This window comes from Mustela nivalis (genome assembly GCF_964662115.1).
Source record: "Mustela nivalis genome assembly, chromosome: 5".
Classification (NCBI taxonomy): domain Eukaryota; kingdom Metazoa; phylum Chordata; class Mammalia; order Carnivora; family Mustelidae; genus Mustela; species Mustela nivalis.
In genome coordinates, this window is record NC_139024.1 from 150,604,477 (window position 1) to 150,622,063 (window position 17,587).

Consider the following 17,587-nt stretch of genomic DNA (forward strand, 5'->3'; position numbering starts at 1 on the left):
GTGTGAAAAAATTATTCTCTTTTTGTTTAAAGCACGGTAGATGTATCGTCTGTTTCCCACATCTAAATGCAATTGTAACCATAACTCAAGTTAAAAGGGTTGGGGGATGGGACGAGATCTCTCAGAATCTTTGTGGGTGGGACCTAGTTAGACACATAATTTATATATTTATATATTATATTATATAATATCCATGGGTAGGGTCTAGTTTTATATATATAATTTATATATTTTTATATATAATATTTATGGACAGGGCCAGTTTATATATATATAAAATCATCTTCAACACCTTCTCTTCCAATTAGGAACTATTCGTATAAGGTTTTCTTAATCAGTTCAGTTTTTATAGAGCGACAATCAATTATGAAAAAAAAAAACAACAACCCTAATACATTCATGATAAAAACCTTCAACAAAGTAGGTTTAGAGGGAACATACCTCAACATAATAAATGCTGTTTATGGAAACCCCACAGCCAACATCATATTCAATGGGGAAAATATTTCCCTCTAAGGTCGGGAAAGAACTAGGATGTCTGCTCTCACCACTTTTGTTCAACGTAGTTTTGAAAGTCCTTTCCACAGGAATCAGACAAGAGAGAAGTAAGAGGCACAGAGGTCGTAAGAAGTAAGATTTTCACCATTTGCAGGTGACATGATACTATATACAGAAAACCCTAAGGACTCCACGAAAAAACTTTCTAGAACAGATAAATGAATTTAGTAAAGTTGCAGGATACAAAATCAATATACAGAAATTTGTTGCATTTCTATACACTAACAATGAAGTAGCAGAAAGAGAAATTAAGAAAGATAATCCCACTTAAAACTGCACCAAAAAAATAAATAAAGCACCTAGAAAGAAACTTAACCAAGGAGGTGACAGACCTATACTCTGAAAACTATAAAACACTGATTAAAAAAAAATTAAAGATGGCACAAAGAAATGGAAAGATATTCCATGGTCATGGGTTGGAAGAACAAATATTGTTAAAACTCAAAGACATCTATACGTTTAATACAATCCCTATCAAAATACCAAGAGGATTCTTCACAGAGCTAGAACAAATAATCTTAAAATTTGTATGGAACCACTAAAGACCCCAAATAGCCAAAGCAATCCTGAAAAAGAAGAACGAAACTGGAGGTATCACAATCCCAGATATCAAGATACAGCCATAGTCATCAACACAGTATGGCACTGACACAAAAATTGACTCATAGATCAATGGAAGAGAATAGAAAACCCAGAAATGAGCCCACAGGTATATGGCCAATTAAACTCTGACGAAGCAGAGAAGAATATGCAGTGGGAAAAGTCTCAACAATGGTGCTGGGAAAACTGGACAGACACATGAAGAAGAATGAAACTGAGCCATTTTCTTACACCACACACAAAATTAGACTCAAAATGGATTACAGACCTCAATGTGAGACCTGAACCCATAAAAACCCTAAAAGAGAACGTGGGTAGTAACTTCTTTGACCCTAGCTGTAGCAACATTTTTTTCTAGATATGTCACAGGAGGCAGGGGAATTAAAAGCAAAAATAAACTATTGAGACCACATCAGAATGAAAAGCTCATGAACAGCAAAGGAAACCATCAACAAAACTGAAAGGCAACTGACAGGAAGGGGGAAGGTATTTGCAAATAGCATGTCTGATGAAGGGTTAGTATCCAAAATATATAAAGAAATCATAAAACTCAACACCCAAAAAATAAATAATCCAATTTAAAAATGGGCATCAGACATGAATAGATATTTCTCCAAAGAAGACATCCAGATGGCCAAGACATATGTAAAGATGTTCAACATCACTCATCATCAGGGAAATGCAAATCAAAACTATAATAAGTTCTTGCCTCACACCTGTCAGAATGGCTAAAATCAAAAACACGGTTAACAAGTGTTGGCGAGCATGTGGAGAAAAAGGTAGCTTCTTGCGCTAGTGCAGTCACTCTGGAAAACAGTAAGGGGGTTCCCCAAAAAGTTAAAAATAGAGCTACCCCTGATCCAGCAATTACACTGTTAGGAATTTACCCAAAAAATCATGAAAACACTAATTCAAAGGGATACATGCACCCCTATGTTTATAGCAGCATTATTTGCAGTGGTCAACTATGGAAGCAGCCCGAGTGTCCATGGATAGATGAATGGATGCAGAATGGAATAGTACTCAGCCATAAAAAAGGCTGGCATCTTGCCATTTGCAACAACATGAATGGATCTAGAGTGTATAATGCTAAATGAAATATGTCCATCAGAGAATGACAAATACCATAAAATCTCACTCACATGTGGAATTTAAGAAACAAAAGAACAGAGACCAACCAAGAAACAGACTCTTAACTCTAGAGCCCACACTGGTGGTCACCAGAAGGGAGGAGGGTGCAGGACGGGGGAAATAGGCCATGGGAATTAAGAGTATACTTATTACCATGAGCCCTGGGTCATGTATAGAATTGCTGATTCACTAGATTGTACACCTGAATCTAATATAACACCGTATGTTAACTACACTGGAATTTAAGAGAGAGAAAAAAAGATTGACATCAAAATGAAACAAAATAAAGGAAAAAAAAAAAACCTAGAACTTTGGTATACAAAGACCACTTTCATCCACATGAAAACTTTTCTAATTTGATAAGCTCCAAATATCACCAAAAGATGACAGAAACTCTCCTCAGGGCCCGAAATCCTATAAAGCATTAGAGACACTCATGGAGAATCGGTACAGCTCTCTAGGGCTGCTCCCCCGTGACTACGTGCTGAGGAGATTAGGGGAAATCTGCTTAGTCCCGCCAGGACTCAGGCTCTGCTCCTGTCCTCACACGACCCTGGAACACCCCCTCGGCCCTGTGGTCTGGAAAGGTCTTGGCTGACTAAGCCAAGTGCAAGCCCTGGGCTCAGTTGCTGTTAGCGCCCTGGCCACATCCCTGTAAACCATCTGCTGGCTCTGCCTGTCTCCGTCATTCTGCAGAGATCACGGTCCAGTCTGTGCCACCACACAGAGGGCAAAGCTCCCCGGAGCGACAGTGGGAATCCATTCAGAAGTCAAGGTCTTGCTGACAATGGGTCGTTTCTTAGACGCTTCGTGGTTTTCCTCCTGGTCTTACAAATAATACAGATAGCAGGCCTTTGAAACCCAGAGGCACCCCCTCGCTTCCCTAGCTTGGCAGGAGGCAGCACTGCAGATGTGTGAACAGTAGTTTGTCCTCCTTCTTGAATTTACCACCAGCCCAGGAAACGCTATGAAACAGGTGACGTTGGCTTTCCCCGGGTCTGTAAGAAACCCCCTTAGCACCCTTGGAGCTTCCTCTTCGCCCAGCCGCCACCTGGTGACGCTCTGCCCGCCCAGAACCACCCTCAGAAAGTCTCTACGCTCGCACCCCCAGCCAACCGATCATTTCCACACTGGGGAAAGCAGCACCTCGTGAAGACGCTAGGCTAGACTTAAGGTCTTATACTGTCTGGGCACTGGTCCTTCAATGACCAATGCAAACCCAAAACAATGACGCTGGTGCCACTCTTTCAGGCTCCAGGGATGGGCTGCTGGGAGGCAGTTTGCGGCAACACCAACCCCAGCATGCCGAGACGCAGCCTGCCTCTTTTTTTTTTTTTTTAAAGATTTTATTTGACAGACAGAGATCACAAGTAGGCAGAGAGGCAGGCAGAGAGAGAAGGAAGCAGGCTCCCAGATGCGGGGCTCGATCCCAGGACCCCAGGATCATGGCCTGAGCCGAAGGCAGCGGCTTAACCCACTGAGCCACCCAGGTGCCCCTCTACTACCTATTTCTTAAATCATGTCTTCTATGTTGCTAATCAGGTAAGTCAGAAAATGACGTCAATGTTCTCTGTGGTAGAAAACCTAGAAGCTTGCTAAACCAGCTGACTTCTACCATACATACCCCTCTAAGCACCCACAGGCAAAACCTTTTGTAAAAAGAGCCAGGAAAGCAGCCCATTGGGTCACTTTCCTTCAGATCAGTGGCTCTCTCCCATGGTCACTCAGGGTCATCCAGCTGGTTTCTCAGAGCATGAATTTTCTCTGCTATGACCTAGTCTCTATTTCTGTTTCATGAATGAATTTCTTTGTTTCTTTGTCTAATACAAACGAAAGGACACCTGGTTCTTTTCTCATCGAATGCATCATTAGATTCCCCCACCAATTCTGCAGATTATTTTTTCCAGTGGTACGTGGAAGCTGGCAGAAGAAGCGATCTGTGGAATATTTGTCCTCTTGCAGTGTGGACCATGACAACAGCAACGTTTTGAGTACTCAGGACCGATGCCATGTCGAATTTCAAAAAGTCTTTAGAATCACAATCTCCTCTTACCTTCTGCTAGACCTTTCTGGTCCTTTAAAATCATGGGGAAGTGTATTCCAAGTAATTTAAGAAAATAAACTTTACACCTTTGCAAAAATAGCCCGTTGGGAATTACTGGTGTCAATTTCCAACCCCCCACAGGACTGCCTGGTGTGAATTTCACCTGTCACTTGTTAGTACCCTGGGGCTTGATTCAGGGCCGCCTGGAAAGTAAACAGGAGACTTGCAGAAATATAATTAGAAGGGGACCCCCTTGTCCCACAAGTATTTTTTCTATTTCTTGCTCGCTCTCTGTAGAATGGACTCCCAGCCTAAAAAATAATAATAATAATAAATAAAAATTAAAAAAAAAAAAAAAAAAACGCTGCCTCACTGAAGGTGCCTAACAAGGAATGGGTAAATGCACTCTCGTCTGTGTTACAAAGCAAGCCCACGCTGTTTGTTCTTATGGGACACAAGCAAACCAACATGGAAACAAAAGGCATTACCAGGCCTAGGAAGTCATGGATGAAAGATTTCATCTTAGAGGCTCTTCTGTCACAGGATGGCAGGTGCGCAAACACTTCAGTTCTGCTGTGTGCCCTTCTCCAACCCCCCAACACCCCCCCCCAGCCCGGAGCCACCAGGTGCTTTCCTGGTGAGGCTCCGGAGGAGGCCTCTACCCTCGCAGGTGTGAAACAAGCACAAGGATAACCTCACACATCGGGTGTGCCAGTGAGGACCGGCCCCACAGCCGTGTCTCTATGTCTGTCATGACACTTGCTTGTGCTGCAAGACTCCCTTGGAAATCTGCAAGGGGGATTTCTGTTTCTTTCTCTGTCTTTATCATAGCCTCGTTTCCTATTCTGCTGCTGATGCTGTCTCTCTAGTTCTACTAACTTCCATCTGGTGGCCAATTCCTTCCCACGAAGCCAGATGGAATTACAACCCAACCCTGCACAGTCTGAATGTGGGTACCTACTTGTCTCATGCATCCTATCTGTACTTTGATAAAACGAGAATCTTTGAACACCATAAAATGACGATTACCTTTGAGTGCTACATGTTCAAAGGTCAAAAGAATATGGAGGGAGAATCCAGTTTCCTTTTTAAACTGTAAGCTTGCAATCAAACTCATGGGATTACATGGTGACTTTGTTTAAGGAGTAATTTTGCATTTATTGCCTGCTAATCTGGAAAAAAAAAAGGGTGGGGGGGAAATGGTAGTGTTAGAACGCATGCAGCAAATTAGCTCAGGATTAGCAAGTTGCTGCAGTGACTGCTTTGTTAGGTAAATGACATCACCAAATGCTTTAAGAATCAGAAAAACCTGGTCCTGAAGGGACAAAAATGGACCTGTTGAAACCCACCAACCGCAGGGCACCTGGGCGGCTCAATCGGTCAAGTGTCTGCCTTCGGCTCAGGTCATGACCCCGGGGTCCTGGGATCAGGCCCCCGTTGGGTTCCCTGCTCAGCAGGTGGTTCCCTTCCACTCCCCTTGCTCGCGCTCTCTTTCTCCCTGTCAAATAAATAAATAAAATCTTTAAAAAAATAAAAATAAAAACCCTGTCAACCCCTGTCAGCAGTTTTCCTTTTACTTCTGAAGGGACCTGGACCCTAATTCCATGACACAAGTTTTAAAAATTAGGATCAAATCATTGCTGCTCAAGGAATGTTTGAGAAGTAATGCAACGTATCTAACAATACAATATTTAGAGGCAGTGTGGCCTGGTAGAAAGAGCAGAGCCATTCGGCCGTAGGATGATGTGGGTTCCAATCTTGCCTCTGTTGTTCACCAGCTATATGGACTTGGACAAATTACTAAGCCTCAGTTTTCTCATCTGCAAAACAGGAATGAGAGAATAAAATGGCTTTATGTATGTAAAACAGGCATAGCATAAATAGTGATTTGGGACCAGATCCCGGCATTGCTGTTTACAGGTTATGGGACTTTCAGCCGATTGCATAACCTCTCTCAGCTTAAATGATGCTATGATACATACCTCAAAGGACTATTGTAGAATTCAATTGGTACAGGGGTCAGCAAGCTGTTTTAAAAGTCGGATAGAAAACATTTTAGCCTTTGGAGGCCATATGGTCTTTGTCACAACAGCTTAACCCCAACTTTGTGGCACAAAAGGTTTAAATGAATGGTTAGAGCTGTGTTCCCCTAGAATTTTACTCACAAAACAAGTGATGAGCCAGAGTTTGTTCCTAAGCCATTATTTGTTAAACCCTGATGATACATAATAATTGTAAGAAACAGTCTTTTTAAAAAAAGTGTTTAAAGTAATCTCTTCACCCAATGTGGGGCTTGAACTCACAACCCCAAGATCAAGAGTCATATACTCTACCCACTGAGCCAGGCACGCACCCCAGAAACAGTCTTTTTAATTAAGGTAATTGACACTAGATGAGAGACTAAAGAAAAGAATTGAAGAGTCCAATCTTGCTCTCAATACCTGTGTTTTTACACAATTAGTCCTGTTAGATAGCCATACAATAGTTCAGGTCACTTGCTTCTGACAAAATCCTTAAAACACACACACACAGAGCTATAATTTCTGGGGGCATAAAGGGAAATATGGCAACAACAAAAACAAAGACAAGCTTCCAAGACAATAAGCAAGTCTAAATATTTTAATAACAAAAATCAAATAAAAAGTATCACCAAACTGAAGGGGAGAGCAAAATCGCAGAACACAAACAATGCACAATGGTGGGATTGGTGATACTCCCCGAAGATTCCAAAATGAGAAGAAATTATCTGGTACTAACTAGGCTATGAGAGATAAAGAAGAGACTGGGAGTATAAAATAAAGAACAAACGTGGGACACCTGGGTGGCTCAGTTGGTTGAGTGTCTGCCTTCAGCTCCAGTAGTCATCTTGGGGTCCTGGGATCAAGTCCCACATTGGGATCCTTGCTCAGTGGGGAGCCTGCTTCACCCTCCACCTGTTGCTCCCCCTGCTTGTGCATGCACACTCTCTCATTCTCTCTCTGTCTGACAAACAAATAAAATCTTAAAAAAAAAAAAAAGGATATACAGCAATACAGAAAGGTCTCAACAAATGTGTAAACACTGAAACAACTCCAGGAACTCGTAAAGAGTAGAACTAATGGAGCACTGATGGTCCACTTAGAAAACAAAATTCACAGCTAAATAACACAGCAATTGATAAGAATGGAAAACAAATGGCAAACAGAAAATAAAGAATAAGAACTTAAGGATGATAAAAAAAAAAAAAAGACTAAATAGATAAGGCCATAATGAAAACCACTGTGCGACAGACTCTGCTAGCTGCCAATTCAATATCCACTCTTATGAGCCTTGAGGGAACCATGAGAAAGCCCCATGCTGAGGACAGAAGGAAAAGAGACAGAACCTGAGTACATCATAGAGTTGGTAGACCAGCCCTGGACTGCCTGTCTCCACGCTTCTTGACATGTGAGAAAAATGAACTGTATTTGGTGATGCCAGTAGAGACCAGTTTCTCTTACATGCAACTGAATATATCCCCTAACTGTTGTTTATATATTATCAAATCCAGGATGCTGTAGGTTGGAAGAGGCAACATTATATTCTGCACAAATTACTAATAAAATTAATAGTAATTAATTTACTATTAATAGTAAATTACTATTAATAGTAAATTAATTACTATTAATAGTAAATTACTATTTAGTAATAGTACTATTAAATACTATTTAATAGTAATTTACTATTAATAGTATAGATAACACAATGCTCTGACAGCCCTATTAGATATGTGAGTTGGTCATAATACCTCCCTTTCTTGCTTTGAAATTTCTTTCACTGGCTTTGAAGGGTTTTCCTGTCTTTCCAGATATGCATTCCATTACAGAGGGAGGATAAGCAATCCTTTGACACAGATCTCAGTGATAACCCAAATTTACTTGTGGGTTTCTTCTTTTCTTAGGTCCCACAAAGCACTGGGTTGTTGCTTTACAAGATCAATGTGTATGGTTGTGTGGTCTGTGCTTTTCACAAAAGTACCTGACCAAAGAGGGCAAAGGCATGCCCAATCTAGCCCAAACTCTACTATTCTGGCGTGTGACTCCTGCTAAAATGAAAGAGAAAAACCCTTGCTTGGAGGGGGCCCTTTTTCTGATCGGCACAAGGTACAGTGTCTTCACTATAGCCCTTGCACTAGAGAGATGGTGGACGAAAGGAGACACATGCTCCTGACTTCCTAGCTCTTGAAGTGTTGTGAGGCATAAGGACTGCCTACAATGACGTGTGACCATGGGGGTGAAGGAGAACACCGAGGCTCTGGGATCACAGGACAAGAATGCCTAGAATGGGTTCAAACTAAATGACCATCAACTTAACATAGACTGCTATATACAGAAGAGGTTATACACAAGCCTCATGGTAACCAAAAACCACTGATAAATATGCAAAGAATAAAGAGAAAGAAATCCAAATGTACCGCTAAAGAAAATCAACAATACATGAAAGAGACAAAGACAAGAAAGGATCAGAGAAAATCTCCAGAAACAATAAAAAGAAACAAGTCATAAGATGGCAATAAATACATATCTATCAATCATTACTATGAATGTAAATAGAGTAAGCATTCCAATCAAAAGACCTAGGATGTCAGACTGGATTAAAAAAAAAAAAAAGACCCAACTATATGGTCCTATATGGAATGCATAGCTGTAAAAACACCCAGCTATATGTCCCTCTATATGAGCCTATATGAGACTCAATTTAGACGTCAAGACACCTCCAGATTCAAAATGAGGGTTGGAGAAATAATTATTATACAAATGGATGTCACAAAAGGGGGGAGTCAAGATGGCGGAGAAGTAGCAGGCTGAGACAACATCAGGTAGCAGGACATCAGCTAGATAGTTTATCAAACCATTCTGAATACCTACAGCTCCAACAGGAGATGGAAGAGAAGAGCAGCAATTATAGAAACAGAAAATTGGGGCACCTGGGTGGCTCAGTGGGTTAATGCCTCTGCCTTCAGCTCAGGTCATGATCTCAGGGTCCTGGGATCGAGCCCTGCATCAGGCTCTTGGCTCAGTGGGGAGCCTGCTTCCCCCCTTTCTCTCTGCCTGCCTCTCTGCCTACTTGTGATTTCTGTCTGTCAAATAAATCTTTAAATAAATTTAAAAAAAAAAAAAACAGAAAATTGACCACTTTCTGAAAGGTACAACCTGCAGAGAAATGAATCCAAAGCCACAGGAAGATAGACGATGGGGGAGGGGCCGGCTCCCGGTAGAGCAATGGAGCACTAAATCAGGACTTTTAAAAGTCTGCTCCACTGAGGGACATTGCTCCAGAGGCTAGCTGGGGTGAAGCCCATGCGGGGACAGCGAGGTCTCAGGTACGCGGGGTCACAGAAGGATCAGGGTGTCTAAGTGTCACAGAGCTCACAGGTATTAGAGTGGGGAAGCCGGCTACAGAGATGGAGGTGAGGAGTGAGGAGTGTGGTCCGTGGCACAGTCAGGCCACTGCTCTGTAAGCAGAAACCCCACAAGATCCGGGAAGACCCCCCTGGAAGAGTGCAGGGATCTGCTGGGTCTGGAGACTCCAGGCGGGGCTGTGTGTCAGAGACAGAAATCCTTGGACACAGGCCAGGTGAGCTCGGAGTGCAGCGGGAGACCTGGAAGATAGGAGGGATTGAGTGCTTTTCCCCCAGAGAAGAGTGGGGGCCGAGCTCTCAGCTCCTATAGGCCAGAGACTGGGCGCCGCCATCTTCAGTCCCGTCCTCCGGAACTCTACGGAAAGTGCTCAGGGAACAAAAGCTCCTGAAAGCGAACCCAAGAGAATTACTTAGCCCAGCCCCTGGTAAGGGGGTGAAATTCCGCCTCAGGCAAAGACACTTGAGAATCACTACAATAGGCCTCTCCCGCAGAAAATAGGCAAGAAATCTAGTCAAGACCAAGTTCACTTACCAAGGAGAACAGGAGAATTCCAAAGGAGAAAGCAAAGCATGGAATTCATGGCTTTCTCCCCATGATTCTTTAGTCTTGCAAAGTTAATTAATTTTTTAATTTTATTCTTTTCCTTACGCTAAAATTTTTTTAACTTTTACTCTTCCCTCTTTTAACATTTTTTAACTAGTTTATCTTAACAATATCTTTCATTAAAAAAGTATTTTTTGAAACTTCATTATTATAGTCATATTTTATCCTTCACTGTATCTAATTTTATTTTTTATATACACATAGGGTTTTATCTTCTAAAAAAAATTTGGTATACAACTTTTTCTAATAGATCAAAATACACCCTAAACCTAGCACCAGGCTTTGTTCTAGTGTCCAGCCTGAGCAAATTCGCTCCACTTTCTTTTTCTTTATTCTCCCAACCAACTTATCTTATCAACTCCTTTTTAAGAAATTTTTAAAAAAAATTTTCATCTTTATAGTCATATTCCATCCCTTCATCATGTTTATCCTTATTTTGTGTGTGTGTGTGTGTGTGTGTGTGTGTGTGTATTCATTCTTTAAAATTCTGGGAGGTAGTTTCTTCTAAGAGACCAAAATACTCCCCAAATTAAGTGGGTGACTCTGTTCTATTCACCAGTCTAATATATTTTTTTTCTTTTTAATATTTTTCTTTTTAAAAAATTTTTTTTCTAAACTTCTTTTTACAAATGGATGTCAAGGGGCGCCTGGGTGGCTCAGTGGGTTAAAGCCTCTGCCTTCGGCTCAGGTCATGATCCCAGAGTCCTGGGATCGAGCCCCGCATCAGGCTCTCTGCTCCACAGGGAGCCTGCTTCCCTCTCTCTCTCTGCCTGCCTCTCTGCCTACTTGTGATCTCTCTCTGTCAAATAAATAAATAAAATCTTTAAAAAAAATAAATAAAGCAAAGACTGTAACAAGATTCAAAGGACACTATATAATAAAAAGGTGACAATCCAACAAGAAGATATAACAATTGTAAATATTTACTCACCCAACCTGAGAGCACCCAAATACATAACAATAACAAGCGTAAAAAAAACTAATTGATAATAATACAATAAAAATAGGGGACTTTTATATCTCACTTACATTAATGGACAGATGATCTAACTAGAAAATCCACAAGGAAATACTGGCTTTGAAAGACACACTGGCCAGATAGACTTAACAGGTATACTCAGAATATTCCATTCTAACACAGCAGAATACATTTTCTTTTCAAGTGCACATGGAACATTTTCTAGAATAGAGCACATATAGGCCACAAAACAGGACTCAACAAATAAATAAAGAAGACTGAAGTCTACTGTCTACCTTTTCTGACCACAACACTTTGAAACTAGAAGTCAGCAACAAGAAAAAATCAGGAAAGACCAAAGACACATGGAGGTTAAGTAACAGCCTACTAAACAATGAATGGATCAACCAGGAAATAAAAAAAGATATAAAAGAGGGTCACCTGGCAGGCTCAGTCAGTTGAACATGCAGCTCTTGATCTCAGGGTTGTGAGTTCCAGCCCCACATGGGCATAGAACCTACTTTAAAAAAAAAAAAAAAGGAATAAAAAAATACATGGAAACAAATGAAAATGAAAACACAATGGTCTAAAACCTTTGGGATGCAGCAAAAGCTGTCCTAAGAGGAAAGTTTATAGCAATACAGACCTTCCTCAAGAAGCAAGAAAATTCTTAAACAACTTAAATGTACATCTAAAGGAACTAGAGGGACGTCTGGGTGGCTCAGTTGGTTAAGCAGCTGCCTTCGGCTCAGGTCATGATCCCAGCGTCCTGGGATCGAGTCCCACATCTGGCTCCTTGCTCAGCAGGAAGCCTGCTTCTCCCTCTGCCTCTGCCTGCCATTCTGTCTGCCTGTGCTCGCTCTCTCCCCCCCCCCTCTCTCTCTGATAAAAAAAAAAAAAAAGATAAAGGAACTAGAAAAAGAGCAATAAATAAAGATAAAGGCCAGCAGAAGGAAGGAAATAATAAATATTAGAGCAGAAATAAATGATGCAGAAACTTACATACACACACACACACACACACACACACACACACACACATCAATGAAACCAGGAGCTGGCTCACTGAAAAAAATTAATAAAATTGGTAAACCTCTAGCCAGACTTATTTAAAAAAAAAAAAAGGAGAAAAGACCTAAATAAATAAAATAATAAAATCATAAATGAGAGAAGAAATAACAACTAACATGACAGAAATACAAATCATTCTAAGAAAATTATTATGGAAAACCCTATACCAACAAATTGGACAATCTAGAAGAAATGAATACATTCCTAGGAATATATAAACTACAAAAATTGAAATACAAGGAAATAGAAAACTTGAACAGACTAATTGCTATCAATGAAACTGAAGCAGAATCCAAAACTTACAAAAAAGTTTAGGACTACGTGGTTTCACAGGTAAATTCTACCAAACATTTAAAGAGGAGTTAATATCTATTCTTTGCAAACTATTAAAAAAAAGAATAGAAAAGGAAGAAAACTTCCAGATTCATTCTATGAGGGCAGCATTACCCTGATACCAAAACCAGATAAAGATGCCACAAAAAAAAGGAACTACAAGCCAATATCCCTGATGAACATAGATACAAAAATCCTCAACAAAGTACTAGCAAACCAAATCCAAACACAGGTTAAAAAAAAATCATTCACCATGATCAAGCAGCATTTATTCCTGGTTTGTAAGGGTGGTTCAATATTTAGAAATCAATCAACATGATACATTGCATTAATAAAAGAAAGGATACGAACCATAAACCCTTCCAATAGATGCAGTAAAAGCATTTGACAAAGTATAACATCCATTCATGATAAAAAAAAAAAACCCTCAACAAAGTAGGTTTAGAGGGAACATACACTTAACATAATAAAATCTGTATATGAAAAACTCACAGCTAATAACATCCTTCATGAAGAAATACTGAGCTTTTCCTCTAGAGTCAGGAACAAGACAGTGACATTCACTGTCACTGCTGTTATTTAACATAGTGCTGGAATCCCTAGTCACAGCAATCAGACAACAAAAAGAAATAAAAGACATCCAGATAGGCAAGGAAGAACTAAAACTTTTACTATTTTCAGATGACATGATACGTTATATTGAAAACCTGAAAGATTCCACCAAGAAATGGCTAGAACTGAAACATGAATTAGTAAAGTTGCAGGATACAAAATCAATGTACAGAAACCTGTTGTATTTCTATACACCAACAATGAAGCAGAAGAAAGAGAAATTAAGGAATCAATCCTGTTCACAATTGCACCAAAAACAATAAGATACCTAGGAATACTTTAACCAAAAAGGTGAAAGACCTATACTCTGAAAACTGTAAAACACAGATGAGGGACGCCTGGGTGGCTCAGTTGGTTAAGCAGCTGCCTTCGGCTCAGGTCATGATCCCAGTGTCTTGGGATCAAGTCCCACATCGGGCTCCTTGCTCGGCAGGCCAGCTTCTCCCTCTGCCTCTGCCTGCCTCTCTGTCTGCCTGTGCTCGCTCGCGCTCTCTCCCTCTATCCCTGACAAATAAATAAATAAAATCTTAAAAAAAAATTAAAAAAAAAAACACAGATGAAAGAAACTGAAGACGATGCAAAGAAATGGAAAGATATTTCATGTTTAAGGATTGGAAGAACAAATACTGTTAAGATTTCTATATTGCCCAAAGCAATCTACACATTTAATGCAATCCCTATCAAGATACTAACAGCATTTTTCACAGAGCTAGACCTGACAATCTTAAAATTTGAAAGGAGCCACCAAAGACCCCAAATTGCCAAATCATTCTTGAGAAAGAAAAGCAACGCTGGAGACATCACAATTCTGGACTTGAAGTTATATTATGTATGTGTAGTATCAAAACAGCATGATACTGACCAAAAATAGACTCATGGATCAACAGAATAGAATAAAAAACCCAGAAATCAACCCACATTTATATGATCAATTAATTTTTGACAAAGCAAGGATAGTCAATGGAAAAAGATAGTCTCTTCACCAAATGGTGTTGGGAGAATGGGACAGCAACATACAAAAGAGTGAAACTGGACCACTTTCTCATACCACACACAAAAATAAACTCAAAATAGATGAAAGACCTAAATGTGAGACCTGAAGCCATAAAAATCCTAGAAGAGCGCACAGGCAGTAACGTCTCTGACATGGACCATAGCAACGTTTTTCTAGATAGATCTCCTAAAACAAGGGAAATAAAAGCAAAGATAAACTACTGGGATGACATCAAAATAAAAAGCTTGTGCACAGAGAAGGAAACAATAGACAAAAGTGATAAGCAACCCACAAAAAGGGAGAAGATATTTGCAAATAGCGTATCTGATAAAGGGTTAGTATCCAAAATAAATAAAGAACTGATAAAACTCAACACCCAAAGACAAATAATCCAATTTAAAAATGAGCAGAAGACAAGAAGAGACCCTTTTCCAAAGAAGACATACAGGACACAGAGGCCAAATAAAGTGGGCTCACATGGGCATTGATAAGGCTCCATCCTGAGGCAAGTGGAGACCCCATAAAGGGCTTTAAGTAGGAGAAGGCACGCAGGCTCGTGCTGAGCAGGGAGGCCGAAGGTGCCATCCATAAGTGGGATCATGTGCAGTGGGTTCAAAAGGGATCATGACTTGAGCTGAAAGCAGATGCTTAACCGACTGAGCCACCCAGGCGCCCTCAGATTTGTGTTTCAGAAGACACTGTGGCTACAGTGTAGGGAATGGATGGGCGATGTTAGTCAGGAATCTGTCACACAGCTGAGGTATGACATGATGGCAATGTAGACAGGATTAGTGACAGAGGGGATGGAGAAAAGTGAATGCAGTTGAGAAATATTTAGAAGGTACAGCTGTCACAGTAATGTTAGGTTGTCTTCTGGGAAGAAAAGGGACAGAGTGACAGTCTGACAAGAGAAGTGGGTAGATGGTCACATCATCTACCCAACTAGGGAAGAGGAGGAGAATGATACATGGACAAGATATTTCTGTGTCATACGTGTTGAGTTTGAGGGACCCATGATGCCCAGGGGAGAGAGCTGCCCACCTCTTTCCATGCTCCTCCGACCCAATCGTCTCCCTCCCTTGTTCTGTATGCTCCTGAGCCTGATGTCTCCTAGCTTGGTCTTCCTTCAGAGGAAGGAAGCTTCCTTCCTTCCCAGAGGAAGCACATAAAAATTAAAGAAAAGAAAAGAAAAGAAACAAACAAGAAGGATTAATATTGTAGTATTCCCTAGAGAGGACATTGAACAATTTAACATCAGAGTCTGAGGCATCTGCTTCAGTTGGATTATGTCCCCTGGGGTGGAGGTTCTCCAAAGTTACGGTTGCTATTCCTCTTATAAAAGCAGATCAAAATCCATCTCCAGTGGGACCTTTCTAAGAGGACGACCAGAAAATCACTGAAAGATGAATTCTAACTTCTTTCCTTAGAGCCACCAGAGGTCCTATTTACATTAGTAGATATATCACAACATAACTGAATTGGATCCATGAGTTTTTACATGGTGTCTGGTTGTGGAACCCTTCTAAGGAAGCCTTGGTCTAGAAATGGAACCTGAGATGGAGATTTTTGTGCAAATGATTTGTGGAGGAAATGCTCCTGGCGCAAGGGCATGTTGGGGCGGGGGGATGGGGAGCGGGGGTTGGGGGACAGGGAGAGGGACAGGGCAAGGTGGAAACACTGAATAAAGATGTGGTCTCAGCCTAGCTCTAGCTTCACCCCCAGGGACCAGGAGCCAAACTATACTTCAGAGTCCATGACCCCTCAGGCAAGAGACCAGCCTTTTGTATCCTTCCAGCTGACCATTGGCTGAGGGCTGCTGAGTAGGGCTGTAACCTCCAGGCAGCCCTGTGCTAAGGGCAATTCTTTGGACAAGGGGGCAGCCAGGGGTCAGAAGCAGCCCATGCTCCCAGCGGCTGGGGGATGGGTGCACTGGGCCCAGTTCCAGCAATCTAGACAGAGAACCCATCGATGGCGTCTTCAAACAAAGCTTATCCAGAAGACTGATAGATGTAAAGGAAAACACACAAACACACCCCTGATGGATGGCACCTTCACAGAAAACTTTTTGACTCCTTCTCCCCAGGAGAAGAAGTCTGGTCATACATACCAGTTTGTATGAGAAACTTATAGAAATAAATAATAAACACTGTGCTAAAAAATTAATATTAGAAAATGCTAGAAAAATAACTAAATGAGATAAGACTATCATCATCATCATCATCATCATCTCAAGATGATATAGAGTTCCAAGCACCCTTTTTAAAAGCCTATGAATGAGCGAAGAACAGTAAAAATAAAAATATGTTGTACAAGGAGAGGCAAAAGAGAAAAGAAAGAAAGAAAGAAAGAAAGAAAGAAAGAAAGAAAGAAAGAAAGAAAGAAAGAAAGAAAAGAAAAGAGTATGACTAGGTCAGTTATTGGACCCACTGCACACGGAATACTTCATAAAGATTGTTGAATGGGACAGAATTGAACTGAGTACCCCCTCCAAACATCATATACTGAGTGTTTTACTTTTTAAATTTATATGTTGCAGTCCCAATGCCCAGGACCTTAGAATGTGACCTTCTTTGGAGACGGGGTCTTTACGAGGTAATGAAGTTAAAATGGGGATGAAGATGAACCCTGATCCAATTGGACGAGTGTTCCTATAAAAAGGGGGAATTTGAACACCAAAACACACAGAGAAGGAAGACAAGTTGAAGAGACAGAGGGAAGACAGACATCTACAAGCCAGGGAGAGAGGCATGGAATGGTCTCTCCTACAGCCCTCAGAAGAAACCAACCCCACCAACATTTTGACCTGGGACTTAGCCTCCAAAACTGTGAGATAATAAATTTCTGTTGTTTAAGCCACACAGCCTGTGGTACTTTGCTCTTGGAGACCCAGGAAACCAATACACATGCCAAGGAACATGCTTGGAAAAAACACCACGGAAGGGGTTGACATGGTTTGCCTGTTGGATGATAAGAAAAGTAAGAGGGGTTATCTCACTGTCTGATTTCAAAGTGAAATGAAGAAAGTCATTATATAATAGTAAATGGTATAATACATAACAGAAGCCTGAGGACACCAGAACACCATGCAAGGACGAAAATAGGCAGAAATTAGAATTGTAATTTGAAATGTCAATGTTCCACATGACAAGTCAGTAGGAACCGGATTTAATGAAGAAAGTATAGAGTTGATTAGTATAATAAATTAGGTGGAATTAACAGACATGCAGAATCATAGAAGAAATTAATACACTTTTTCCAGTGTAATGGGTCATCAGAAATATCAACCAAAGAAGGCACAAAAA

The 17,587-nt window shown here is 40.8% G+C and overlaps 1 long non-coding RNA gene across 1 annotated transcript in view; it reads right to left on the reverse strand.

Annotated features, from left to right (window-relative positions):
- The window catches only part of LOC309864975, a 53,300-nt gene that overhangs the window by 12,555 nt on the left and 23,158 nt on the right, over window positions 1-17,587 (reverse strand). The window contains exon 2 of the long non-coding RNA XR_014311881.1: window positions 15,327-15,433. This is a non-coding gene — a long non-coding RNA (uncharacterized lncRNA). The remainder of the gene's footprint in view (window positions 1-15,326; window positions 15,434-17,587) is intronic.